Source organism: Aotus nancymaae, unplaced genomic scaffold, assembly GCF_030222135.1.
Source record: "Aotus nancymaae isolate 86718 unplaced genomic scaffold, 86718_ANA_hifiasm-v0.15.2.pri h1tg000004l, whole genome shotgun sequence".
Taxonomy (NCBI): domain Eukaryota; kingdom Metazoa; phylum Chordata; class Mammalia; order Primates; family Aotidae; genus Aotus; species Aotus nancymaae.
The window spans coordinates 12,742,399-12,755,580 of record NW_026988415.1 but is presented as its reverse complement, the minus strand read 5'-3'; the positions used below and the strand labels follow the sequence as shown (position 1 = coordinate 12,755,580).

The 13,182-nt window shown below is 39.7% G+C and overlaps 1 pseudogene; it reads left to right on the top strand.

Moving 5' to 3' along the window:
* Positions 1 to 13,182, top strand: part of LOC135277715 (transmembrane 9 superfamily member 2-like) — a 54,709-nt pseudogene that overhangs the window by 24,833 nt on the left and 16,694 nt on the right.

Here is a 13,182-nt window from a genome sequence, read left to right as displayed (position 1 = left end):
TTCTCAAAATGTGGTAGATTGAAAGAGCATTTCAGTGCATCACAGCATATAAATGGTTTTGGATTTATTAGGTTGGTGCAAAAGTAATTGTGGTTTTTGCAATTCCTTTAAACTGCAAAATCGCAATTACTTTTGTACCAACTTATAGATGGAGAAGCGATTAGAATAATGAACATATATATTCCCTAAAAGAATGTGAAGACAATGAAGTTTATGAAACGATGTCCTTTTCCTCCACGTAACTCCCAAAGAGGTAGGTAGGGAAGGGAAGAGGCAGCAGAGTTCGATGGGTATGCACCCAAACTTTAAAACAGGAAGAAGAAAGTTTGAATTTCAGCACTCAGTATTAGGTGAGTGACTTTGGGAATGCTCTATAACCTTTCTGATTATCCATTTCCTTGCCTGTAATGCCTGCATCACAGAGACATTTAGAGAAGTAAATGAACTAATGTAATGTGAAATTGTTTTGTGAGTTACAAAGCATTTCTGGTCACTCTTTTTTTCTGGGTTCTTACTGCTCCGTGTTCATCATTCTGCTATAGCAATTCCCATGTTGTATTGTAATTTATTTATTTATATCTGTCTCCCACTAGATTAAGCTTTTTTTAGAGCAAAGATTTTTGTTTTATTTATCTCTGGACACCAGGGCCTAACACACTGGTACTCAATAAATGTTTGATGAATGTGTGAATAAATGTTTCAGGTTGGAGATGGACTCAAGTGACCTATTAAGTTTTCTTCTAGTTTTGCTGTTTAAGATTCCATGAAAATGTCTAAAATAATTAGAGACTGACATAGGAAGAAATATTTAGAATGTAAAAACATGAAATTGGAGGACAGTTATAGATTTGTTAAATACATATTAACATTCTAGGGTGTACTTTCAAAAGGGAAATTGTTGAGACAGGTTAATTGAGTTTATATATAAAAAGGGAGGTTATGATTTGTCAAGTGAGAAGTAATTTTTCTGGCCAAGGAATGATAACAGCTGAAATGAATCTCTCAAAAGCTAGGAAATTTGGCAGGGGAACATTGTGGCTAAACAAATTCATTAGAGCAGAAAGGTATTAAAAACATTTTGAGAAGTGGAGTTTAATCATGGAAAACCAGGCTTCCTTACTAAGGAGCCAGAAACTGATGGGACATAAGGTAGAGGTTTTGTTTTGTTTAAAAGAAGTTGAAGCTGTATCTCCAACAGGAGCAAAGTATGAGTGTTTAGAGAGCAGAATAGCTATACCTACTGAAAAGTTGTTAGTAGACAGAAGAAATTGTAAACACAAGGGGGAAAGGTGAAGTAGAAATGGTAAAATGAAAGAAGAAATAACTGAAGTTGATTGAGTAAAGGCCAAATTACTTGTAATGAGAGATGAAAAAGCATCCAAAACAATGATCCTAAATAAGAAATTGAGAAGAGATGGCAAATGTGATGACAGAATTAAAATGATAGACTTGGAATGGACATTGGGAGAACTTATAACTGAGGAGCTAAACCAGAGATTCCCTGAACAGTTGACCTCAAAGCTAAACTGGTAATATCATAGAGTGGCTATTAACACATTCCCTCTGTCTCATCTCTGACAAAATGTCCAGGAGGGGAGAAGACAGACAGATGTAATTGTTAGAGTGGGTTCAGGGATAATTTTCTCATCATAGAGGCTTTTTTTTTTTTGAGACAGGGTCTCTCTCTGTTGCCCAGATTGGAGTGCAGTGCCACAATCTCGACTCACTGCAACCTCTGCCTCCGGGGTTCAAGTGATTCTCTAGCCTCAGCCTCCCAAGTAGCTGGGATTACAGGCATGCACCACCACTGCTGGCTAATTTTTGTATTTTTAGTAGAGATGGGGTTTTGTCATGTTGGTCAGGCTGGTCTTGAACGCCTGGTTTCATGTGATCTGCCCACCTTGGCTCCCTAAGTTCTGGGATTATAGGCATGAGCTACTGTGCCCAGGAAGAAATATTTAGAATGTAAAAACATGAAGTTGGAGGACAGTTACAGATTTGTTACACATACATTAACAGTCTAGAGTTATCATCACAGAGGCCTCTTCGTAGAGGCTTTATTATAGCATAGTGGAATGAGAAAAAGCTTGCACTTAAAAAATCAGACACACCTGACTTAGAATCCCAGCTCTGCCTCTTTTAGTGGTTTGACCTTGAGCAAAGTTCTTAATATCCCTAAAAGACATTAATAAGGAACCCTGTCCCCTTTGACAACTCCTATTTTTCAGATGTCTGGGTTGTTCATCTAATTTTCCCATAATTTTTTGTCTGTTTTCCATTTTTCTAAAATGCTGCTTTCTAAGACATTTTAATCACCTCTATCTTGCAACCCTTTTATTGAGGTTTTAATTCCTCTTGTCATATTTTTAATTCCCAAGAGCTCTTTTGTTTCCTCAATAGTCCTTAAAATTTCTTTTTCTTGTTTTATGGTCGCAATATTGCCTCTAATCTCTCCGAGGATGTCAATGATAGATTTTCTTTTTAAAACTTTCCTTCTGAACTTCAAGGATTTTCAACAGACCTCCAGTATTCTGTTGGTGTTGTGGAAGGGAAGTTATTTGGCCCGGCAGAATAGGGCAAGGGATCTGCAAGTCAGCTTCTTAGGCTGACTTTCAAGCAGTCCTCCTGGTTATTACCTCTCCTTCATGCCTACTTACAGGGGTACGTGGTACTACAAATTCCTGAGCCCTTTTGGAATTCTTTGGTATAAATGGACTTGCATTTCAGCTTTCCCTACTGATGACTTGGGATGCAGATTTCTTACTTCTGCTAATTCAGTTAGTATTTGTTCAGTTGCTATCCAGTTTCCAGAATTTGTTGCTAATATCTTCTCTCCTCTATTCTTCTACTTTGTGTTTTTATGTCCTTTTAGAATTCCTTCATTGTAATTTTATCAGGGTTTTGAGGAAGGAGCAGAGCTAAATGTGTGAGTTAAATCTGCCATCTTTAAGCAAAAGTCTCTTAATTCTCTTTTTTTCCAATTATTTTATTTTATATTCGGGGGTACATGTGCACATTTGTTGCATGAGTATTCTTAACTCTTCATGTCTTTTATATCCATCTCTTTTCATTTTAACTATCATCACATTATATAACTTCTTACCACTTCCTGTCTGGGCTCCTTTCCTCTATCGTCTCATCCCTCAGGTCTGTTTTCCACAATATTGTGGATTCCTCTTCCCAAACAACTGCACGGTGTATCACAGTTTTGATTGTAAAACTCTTCTGTTGCTTCCTAATGCCAAAAGGAGAAAATCAAAGCCTTCCACAGTCTAACCTCTGTCTACTGTTTCAACCTCATCTTTTAGGCTTTCCGAAACACTCATATCCATATCCACACCCATCCCCACTTGTAGCTTTGGTCAAACTTGCCTGGTGTACCAGACAAGTAGGGACACAGCAGCTAGGCTTGCCTGGTGATGTATCCAGTGTTTTGGGAGGCTGAGACAGGAGGATCACTTCAGCCCAGGAATTTGAGAATAGCCTGGGCAAAGTAGTGAGACTTTCTCTCTGCAAAAAAGTTAGCCAGTCCTGGTGGCACACACCTATAGTCCTAGCTGCTCAGGAGGCTTTGGTGGAATGATTGCTTGAGTCCAGGAGGTTGAAGCTACAAGTAAGCTATGATTGTGCTGCTGCTCTCCAGCCTGGGCGACAGAGCAAGATACTGCTTCAAGAAAAGTTATGTTTGAGCCGGGCGCGGTGGCTCACGCCTGTAATCCCAGCACTTTGGGAGGCTGAGGTGGGTGGATCACCTGAGGTTAGGAGTTCAAGACCAGCTGACCAATATAGTAAAACCCTATCTTTGAAAAAAAAGAAAAGAAAAGAAAAGTTATGTTTATAACATTTTCCTGAAAGTATATTGTTTTCTTTTGTTGTACACATTTTTTTTTTTTTTGAGACTGAGTCTCATTATGTTACCCAGGCTGGAGTGCAGTGGTGAGATCTTGCCTTACTGCAACCTCTGCCTCCTAAGTTCAAGCAATTCTCCCACCTCAGCATCCCGAGTAGCTGGGACTACAGGCATATGCCACCATGCCCGACTAATTTTTGTATTTTTATTGGAGATGGGGTTTCACCATATTGGCCAGGCTAGTCTCAAACTCCTGATCTTGTGATCCACCCACCTCGGCCTCCCAAAGTGCTGGGATTACAGGCATGAGTCACCATGCCCGGCTGTTGTACACATTTTTAAAATTTTAATTTAAATGGACATACAATAATTGTACATATTCTTGGGGTACATAGTGATGTTTCAATGCATATAATATATAGTGATCAAATCAGGGTAATTAGCATATCATCATCTCAAAATTTATTATTTCTTTGTGTTGAGAACGTTCAATATCTTCCTTCTAGCTAGCTATCTGAAACTGTATACCATATTATTATTAATTGTTGTCATCCTACAGTGTTATATATAGAATGCTAGAACTTATTTTTCTTATTTAGTGGTAATTTTGTGCCCTTTAACAAATCTTTCCCTACCTCCTGTTTTCTTTCCTTTTCTTTTTTTTTTTTTTTGAGACAGAGTTTCACTCTTGTTATGCCGGTTGGAGTGCAATGGCGTGATCTTGGCTTACCGAAACCTCCGCCTCCTGGGTTCAAGCAATTCTCCTGCCTCAGCCTCCCGAGTAGCTGGGACTACAGGTGCGTGCCACCATGCCCAGCTAATTTTTTGTATTTTTAGTAGAGACGGGGTTTCACCATGTTGACCAGGATGGTCTCGATCTCTTGACCTTGTGATCCCCCCGCCTCGGACTCCCAAAGTGCTGGGATTATAGGCGTGAGCCACCGCGCCTGGCCCTACCCCCTGTCAGAATTGTCTTTGCTGACCTCTTCATTGTGAATGAAATTCTCTGGATGGAAGGGTCATCAGCTACCATCTCCTTTGCTACTCTGCTAGATATCTTTACAATTTGGTTTGGAATTTCAGTACCACTAACATTTTTTGGTGCATATTTTGGAAACAAGGAAAAGGTAAACTTTTTTTTGTTTTGTTTTTGAGATGTTTTCACTCCTGTTGACCAGGCTGGAGTGCAATCGCGCAACCTTGGCTTACCGCAACCTCTGCCTCCTGGGTTCAAACGATTCTCCTGCCTCAGCCTCCTGAGTAGCTGGGATTACAGGCATGTGCCAACATGCCCTGCTAATTTTGTATTTTTAGTAGAGATGGAGTTTCTCCATGTTGGTCAGGCTGGTCTCGAACTCTGACCTCAGATGATCCACCCGCCTCCGCCTCCTAAAGTGCTGGGATTACAGGCGTGAGTCACCGTGCATAGTAGGTAAACTTTTAAAATACTGCTTTTTAAAAAAATAAAATACTGTAAACTTTTAAAATACTACTTTTGGCCACTGAGCCATGGCTGAAATAATGCTTCAGTGTATATGTTACACATGAAATACAAAAAGTCCCACTGGAGAAAACTACGAACAATAATCATTTTGGACTAAAAGATATTTTAAAAAATTAAGTAAGGGACAGTAACACTTTCAAAGACACTAATGCATTTCCTACATTATCAATTGTTGCTATTTCCTTTTACCTCTGACGGCCCAAATTAAAAGGACATATTGTAGAAAGGCCGACATCAGCCTACTTAGGAAAGTGATAGGGTTATAAAATGGGAGAAGAAAATCAATATGTAGTCCAAGAAATGGGGCTATTCAGTTTATAGATTTGAAGTTAGTCTATTCCACATATAGGAAAAAGGTGTAGGATACCAAAAAGACTCAATGAGGCCACACAGCCAAAAAACTGTTCAAAGATATAGCATAGATTGCAGGGGAGACATCAGAAAAGGCAAAATGGGAGGTGGAGTTCAACAGAGAGCAGCAAAAAGAAAATTTTCTGAAAACTATTGACACATTCTGACTACTTGGTGATCCAAGATGGCTGAATAGGAACAGCTTTGGATTGCAGTTCCCAGTGAAAACGCAGAAGGTGAGTGATCACTGCATTTCCAAACGAATTTTTACTGCCCACAGACCAGGAGATTCCTGGGCAGAAAAGCACCACGAGTCTCCAGCGCGGCTGTTTCAGCCAGTGCAACAGGTCTCTGCACAAAAACTCACACAAACCCGGGTGCAGTTTCAACTGGCGACTGGAACACCTGGGAGATGGAGTCGCCCATTCAACTCAAAAAAAGGGGGCTGAAACAGGGAGCCAGGTGATCTGGTTCAGTGGGTCCCATCCCCACAAAGACCAGCAATCTGAAATGCTCTGGATTGAGAGTTTCACAGCAAGCGCAGCTGGACCTGGGATGGTCCAGCTCTGTGGGGGGAAGGGCATCCGCCATTACCGAGGCAGTCCACCACTACCGAGGCAGTCTGCCACTACTGGGGCAGTCTGCCATTACTGAGGCAGTCCGCCATTACTGAGGCAGACCGCCATTACTGAGGCAGTTCTAACTATACCCCTATAAACAAAACTGCAAGGAAGTTCACACAGCAGCTGGGCAGAGCCCACGGCAGCTCAGCAATGCCTCTGCTGGCAGACTGTCACTAGGCTACCTCCTCACTGGGCAGAGCATCTCTGAAAAAAGGCATCAGAATGACAGGAACTTATAAATAAAGCCCCACCTTCCCAGGACAGAGCACCCGGGAAAAAAGGTGGCTATGAGTTCAACTGCAGCAGACTTAAACATACCTGCCCAGCAGCTCTGAATGGAACAATGGAGCTCACAGCTTAGCACTTGAACACTTATAAGGGACAGACTGTCTCCTCAAGCAGCTCCCCGACCCCTGTATAACCAAAGAGACACCTCATAAAGGAGAGCTCAGGCTGACATCTGGCGGGTATCCTTCTGGGACAAAGATAACAGAAGAAGAAATTAGCTGGCAACCCTTACTCTTCTGCAGCCACTGCAGGTGATCCCCAGGCAAGCAGGGTCTGGAGTGGACCTCCAGAAGTCCTACAGCAGGGGGGCCTGAGTGTTAGAAGGAAAACTGAAAAACAGAAAGAAATAACTTCATCAGCAACAAAAAGGACATCCACTCACAGACACCATCTGAAAGTCTCCAACCACAAAGACCACAGGTAGATAAATCCACAAGGATGAGAAGAAACCAGTGCAAAAAAGATGAAATGCTAATGAGAATGAACAGCTGAGAGAGGAATACAAATGAATTGATGGAGCTGAAAAACAACACGAGAACTTCGCAAAGCATACACAAGTTTCAGTAGCCGAATTGACCAGGCACAAGAAAGGATATCAGAGATTGAAGATCAACTCAATGAAATAAAATAAGAAGGCAAGATTAGAGAAAAAAGAGTAAAAAGGAATGAACAAAGCCTCCAAGAAATATGGGGTTATGTGAAAAGACCTAATCTACGTATGATAGGTGTACCTGAATGTGATGGAGAGAATGAATCCAGGCTGGAAAACACTCTTCAGGATATTATCCAGGAGAACTTCCCCCAACCTAGCAAGGCAGGCCAACATTCAAGTCCAGGAAATATGGAGAACACCACAAAGATACTCCTCAAGAAGAGCAACCCCAAGGCACATAATTGTCAGATTCACCAGGGTTGAAATGAAGGGAAAAATGCTAAGGGCAGCCAGAGAGAAAGGTCGGGTTACCCACAAAGGGAAGCCCATCAGACTCACAGCACATCTCTCAGCAGAAACCCTACAAGCCAGAAGAGAGTGGGGGCCAATATTCAACACCCTTAAAGAAAGGAACTTTCAACCTACAGTTTCATATCCAGTCAAACTAAGCTACATAAGTGAAGGAGAAATAAAATCCTTTATGAACAAGCAATTGCTCAGAGATTTCGTCACCACCAGGCCTGCTTTACAAGAGTTCCTGAAAGAAGCACTAAATACAGAAAGGAACAACCAGTACCAGCCATTCCAAAATATACCAAATGGTAAACAGCATAGACACAATGAAGAAACTGCATCAACTAATGGGCAAAACAACCAGCTAGCATCAAAATGGCAGGATCAAATTCACACATAACAATATTACCCTTAAATGTAAATGGGCTAAATGCCCCAATCAAAAGACACAGACTGGCAAATTGGATAAAAAGCCAAAACCCATTGGTGTGCTGTATCCAGGAAACCCATCTCACATGCAGGGATATACATAAGCTCAAAATAAAGGGATGGAGGAAGATCTACCAAGCAAATGGAGAGCAAAGAAAAGCAGGAGTTGCAATCCTAGTCTCTGATAAGATAGACTTTAAACCAACAAAAATCAAAAGAGGCAAAGAAGGGCATTACATAATGGTAAAAGGATCAATGCAACAAGAAGAGCTAATGATCCTAAATATGTATGCACCCAATACAGGAGCTCCTGGATACATAAAGCAAGTTCTTAATGACCTACAAGAGACTTAGACTCCCACACAATAATAGTTGGAGACTTGAACACTCCACTGTCAATATTAGACAGGTCAACGAGACAGAAAATTAACAAGGATATCCAAGACTTGAACTCAGACCTGGACCAAGCAAACCTAATAGACATTTACAGAACTCTCCACCCCAAATCTACAGAATGTACATTCTTCTCAGCACCACATCACACCTACTCTAAAATTGACCACATAATCGGAAGTAAATCACTCCTCAGCAAATGCAAAAGAATGGAAATCATAACAAACAGTCTCTCAGACCACAGTGCAATCAAATTAGAACTCAGAATTCAGAAACTCAGAACTGCACAGCATCATGGAAACTGAATAACTTTCTCTTGAATGTTGACTGGATAAACAATGAAATGAAGGCAGAAATGAAGATGTTCTTCGAAATCAACGAGAACAAAGACACCACATAGCATAATCTCTGGGACACATTTAAAGCAGTGTTTAGAGGAAAATTTATAGCAATAAATGCCCACATGAGAAGCAAGGAAAGATCTAAAATTGACACCCTATCGTCAAAATTGAAAGATGGGGATGGAGGCAGCAAACTGCATTGCCATGTATGTACCTATGCAACAATCCTGCATATTCTTTACATGTACCCCAGAACCTAAAATGCAATTATATATGTATATATAAAATCTCATGTAAAATATATACCAGTGTATGAGAATGAGGGATGAGGGTTGAAGAGAAGCATCTCTATAGATAATAACACATTGCTTCAACACCAGCCTGGCCAACATATTGAAACCCCATCTCTACTAAAAATACAAAAATTAGCTGGGCATGGTGGTGCACACTTGTAGTCCCAGCTACTCAAGAGGCTGAGACATGAGAATTGCTTGAACCCAGGAGGCAAGTGGAGGTTGCAGTGAACTGACATCGCACCACTGCGCTCCAGCCTGGGTAACAGAGTGAGACCCTGTCTCAAAAAAATAAAAACAAAAACAAAATAAAAAAACAAGCACATTGCTTTTCACTGAAATAAAATTTAATTGTCTAAAGAACCTTTTAGTTTTCATTTTAAAACGACATCTGGAAAATATGGTTACTATAATCTATTTTGCAGCTTGTTTCTTTTTTTTTGTTTTGAGATGGGGTCTTGCTCTGTCACCCAAGCTGAAGTGCAGTGGCACAATCTCAGCTCACTGCAACCTCCACCTCCTGGGTTCAAGCGATTCTCATGCCTCAGCCTCCCAAGTAGCTGGGATTACAGTCATTCACCACCACGTCCAGGCAATGTTCGTATTTTTAGTAGAGATGGGGTTTCACCATGTTGGCAAGGCTACTCTCAAACTCCTGATCTGAAGTGATCCACCTGCTTCAGCCTCCCAAAGTGCTGTGATTATAGGCCTGTGCCACCACACCCAGCCCCAAAAAGTAAATTTTAAAAATATTTCCATCAAAAGGTACCTTTTAAAAATTGTGGATTCAATAGGGTGACTATAATCAATGATAATTTAATTGTACATTTAAAAATAACTAAAGAGTATACTTGTGTTGTTTGTAACACAAAGGATAAATGCTTGAGGGGATGGATACCCTGCTCTCCATGGTGTGATTATTATGCACCGCATGCCTATATCAAAACATCCCATGTGCTCCATAAATATATACACCTACTGTGTACACACAAAAATGAAAAATAAATTTTTTTAAAGTCATGAATTAAGTCTCAGTTATCTAGGAAATTCTCCTAGGTCAGATTGCTATTTACTGGATAAAGTGGAGGTAAATGAAGTATTATCATGCCGGAATTTAACCTCCTTAAAATATAGGAATGTTAATTTACTAAAAACTAACACTTTAAAGATTATGAAGATGCAATACTCACCACATACTGCTCAGAATGAAAAAGAGTTGAATAAAAATACAACCAAACCGTAAAATTCCACCAATTATGATGCCAAGAAGTGGTTTTGTAAAGAAGTTCTATGGAGCAATCTGACGGAGGAGCTGGTTTGTGTGAAGTGGACAAGTAATCTGCTCGGAAATAAATGAAGTGAGAATCAGAATGCAATGAAATTGAAAAACATCTGTACTGATATTATCACAAAACAGAATCTTGAATCTGAAGAGGGCATGGAATATTTACAGGAGCATTTTTCTCAAAGGCAGCTTTAAGAAAACAACAATTGTTTAAGAAAACAACCAAAAAGCAGTCATGTGGGCAGGGGCTAGGCTAGAGCTGTGCAATGGAACTACAATGCAAGCCACATGTGTATTTTTAAATTTTAATAGCCCCCTTTAAAAAGTAAAAAGAAATAGATGGAATTAATTTTCATATCATGTTTTATTTAGTCTAACATGTCCAAATATTATCATTTATACTTGTGATTAATACAAAATTATTGAGCAAATATTTTACATTATTTTTGTTGTTGTTTTAGGTGTTCAAAATCTGGTGTGTATTTTCCACATAGAGCCCATCTCAATTCAGACAGCCACATTTCAGGTGCTCAACAGCCACATGCGACCAGTGGCACCATACTAAATAACACACGGCTAAACAATCAATAGGATATTTATCATTTTTTATAATTTCCAACGGAGAGCTTGGAAAGATTTACTAGTGAGTATTCTAATGCAAAATAATCTAAAATGTCAAAAAGTTGTCTCTTGGGGAATGTTACACACTGGAGTCTGTTGGGGGCTGGGGTTTAGGGGAGGGACAGTGTGGGTGGGGAGGTTGGGGAGGGATAACACTGGTAGAAATGCCTGATGTCGGTGACGGGGGGTGGAGACAGCAAACCACCATGGCATGTGTGTGTACTTATGCAACAATCCTGCAAGATCTGCACATGTACCCCAGAACTTAAAGTACAGTAAAAAAGAAAGAAACGAAAAAAAAGTTCTCTCTTAGAATTTGTCTAAGATTGTGTCAATAGTTTTTTGTTTTTGTGGTTTTTAACATATATATATATATATATATATATAGTTTATTTCATTTTAGGTTCTGGGGTACATTTAAAGAACAGGCAGGGATGTTGCATAGGTACATACATGGCAATGCGGTTTGCTGCCTCCCTCCCCATCACCTATATCTGGCATTTCTCCACATGTTATCCCTCCCCAGCTCCCTACCCCCCCACTGCCCCTCCGCTAGTCCCCCTCCACAGACCTCAATGTGTGATACTCCCCTTCCTGTGTCCATGTGTTCTCATTGTTCAACACCCGCCTATGAGTGAGAACATGTGGTGTTTGATTTTCTGTTTTTGTGTCAGTTTGCTGAGAATGATGGTTTCCAGGTTCATCCATGTCCCTACAAAGGACACAAACTCATCATTTTTTATGCCTGCATAGTATCCCATGGTATATATGTGCCACATTTTCCCTGTCCAGTCTATCATCGATGGGCATTTGAGTCAGTTCCAAGTCTTTGCTATTTTTACATGAGATTTTTACATGGGGTATTGATCGGCTCATCAGTTTCTTTTTATTTCCAGAAGGCCTTTTTAAAAACAGATGTTGTGGCCAGGTGTGGTGGCTCATGCCTTTAATCCCAACCTTTTGGAAGACTGAGGCAGGGGCAGTCACTTGAGGCCAGGAGTTCAAGACCAGCCTTGCACAACATAGCGAGATCCTGTCTCTGTAAATGAAATAAAATAAAATAAAGTGAAATAAAATAAAATAAAAAATTAGCCAGGCATGGTGGCACGTGCTGGACTAAAAAGTTAGCCAAGCACGGTGGTCTGTAAGTCCCAGCTACTTGAGAGGCTGAAGCTGTGATTGCACCAGTGGGTGACAGAGTGAGATCCTGTCTAACATATTAATTAATTAAAATGGGCATTGATTATCCAAACATAGCTCGTCTATAATAACCAAGAGAATTAACTTCATTCTTTCAAAGTTTCACACCTAGATATAATCCACACACAGATTTTTAAAAATGCGTGTTTGAAAGTATATTTGATAGAATTATGTGTGCTTTGCTATAAAGACATATTTGGAGAAGCTGAATGTCAACAGGCCTTCTAAGGCAAAAGTGGTGTTTGAGTTTGTGGTTTTCTGTTTCATAATGCAGTTGTTAGTATTCATGGCATTTGCAGTCTTCCATTTCTAAAGAGAATGTTTTCAAACGAGTATGGAGAAAATTATGGTGCTACTGATGAGTCTCAAGTGAGAACTAACTTATATGAACAGAGAAACATGGGTAAGTAGCAGCACTGGTTCTGACTAGAGAAGTTGTGGCCAAACTCTGAAACTGTGTCTTTAAGGGACTATTTTTTGGTACTAGATGGATAGGTGAAGGTTTGGAATAGAGTTAAATGTTTAGGGTTAAAAAAAAAAAGTAAGGTTTAGAGAAGTGTGTGTCTGTCTATTGTATAGATTTGGATTGATCTTTCTGTGTGCACTGTTAAGTTAAAGTTTATTTAAACCTCTTATTTTTATTTTCAGGTCTCATTAGGTGTGCTACAAGTTTGGCTTCCTTTTCTTACTCTTTATAATTCTTTTGATTACTTGCTCAGAAGTTACAGTTTTGCTGAATTATTTTCATTTATGTGCTGAGATAAAGCCATAAGAAACTAATGCATCTTAAATTTTCTATACTTGTATTATTGGAATTGGAAGTCTGTGTTTAGAAAGGAATTGAAATAAATGGTAACTGCATGTTTCTACAACTTGTGGTCAGTTTTATATTGTAATTTCCTAATAACACATTTTGACTTTGATGCGGTTATCAAGTTAAGGCTGCTTTGATGGAAAATTTAAATGTAAAGTGCTTTCTCTTTGACTGGTTATTGTAATTGCTGCATGATATTCAGTTAACAGAAAAATCTAAGGGACTGATTTAATATTTAACAAGT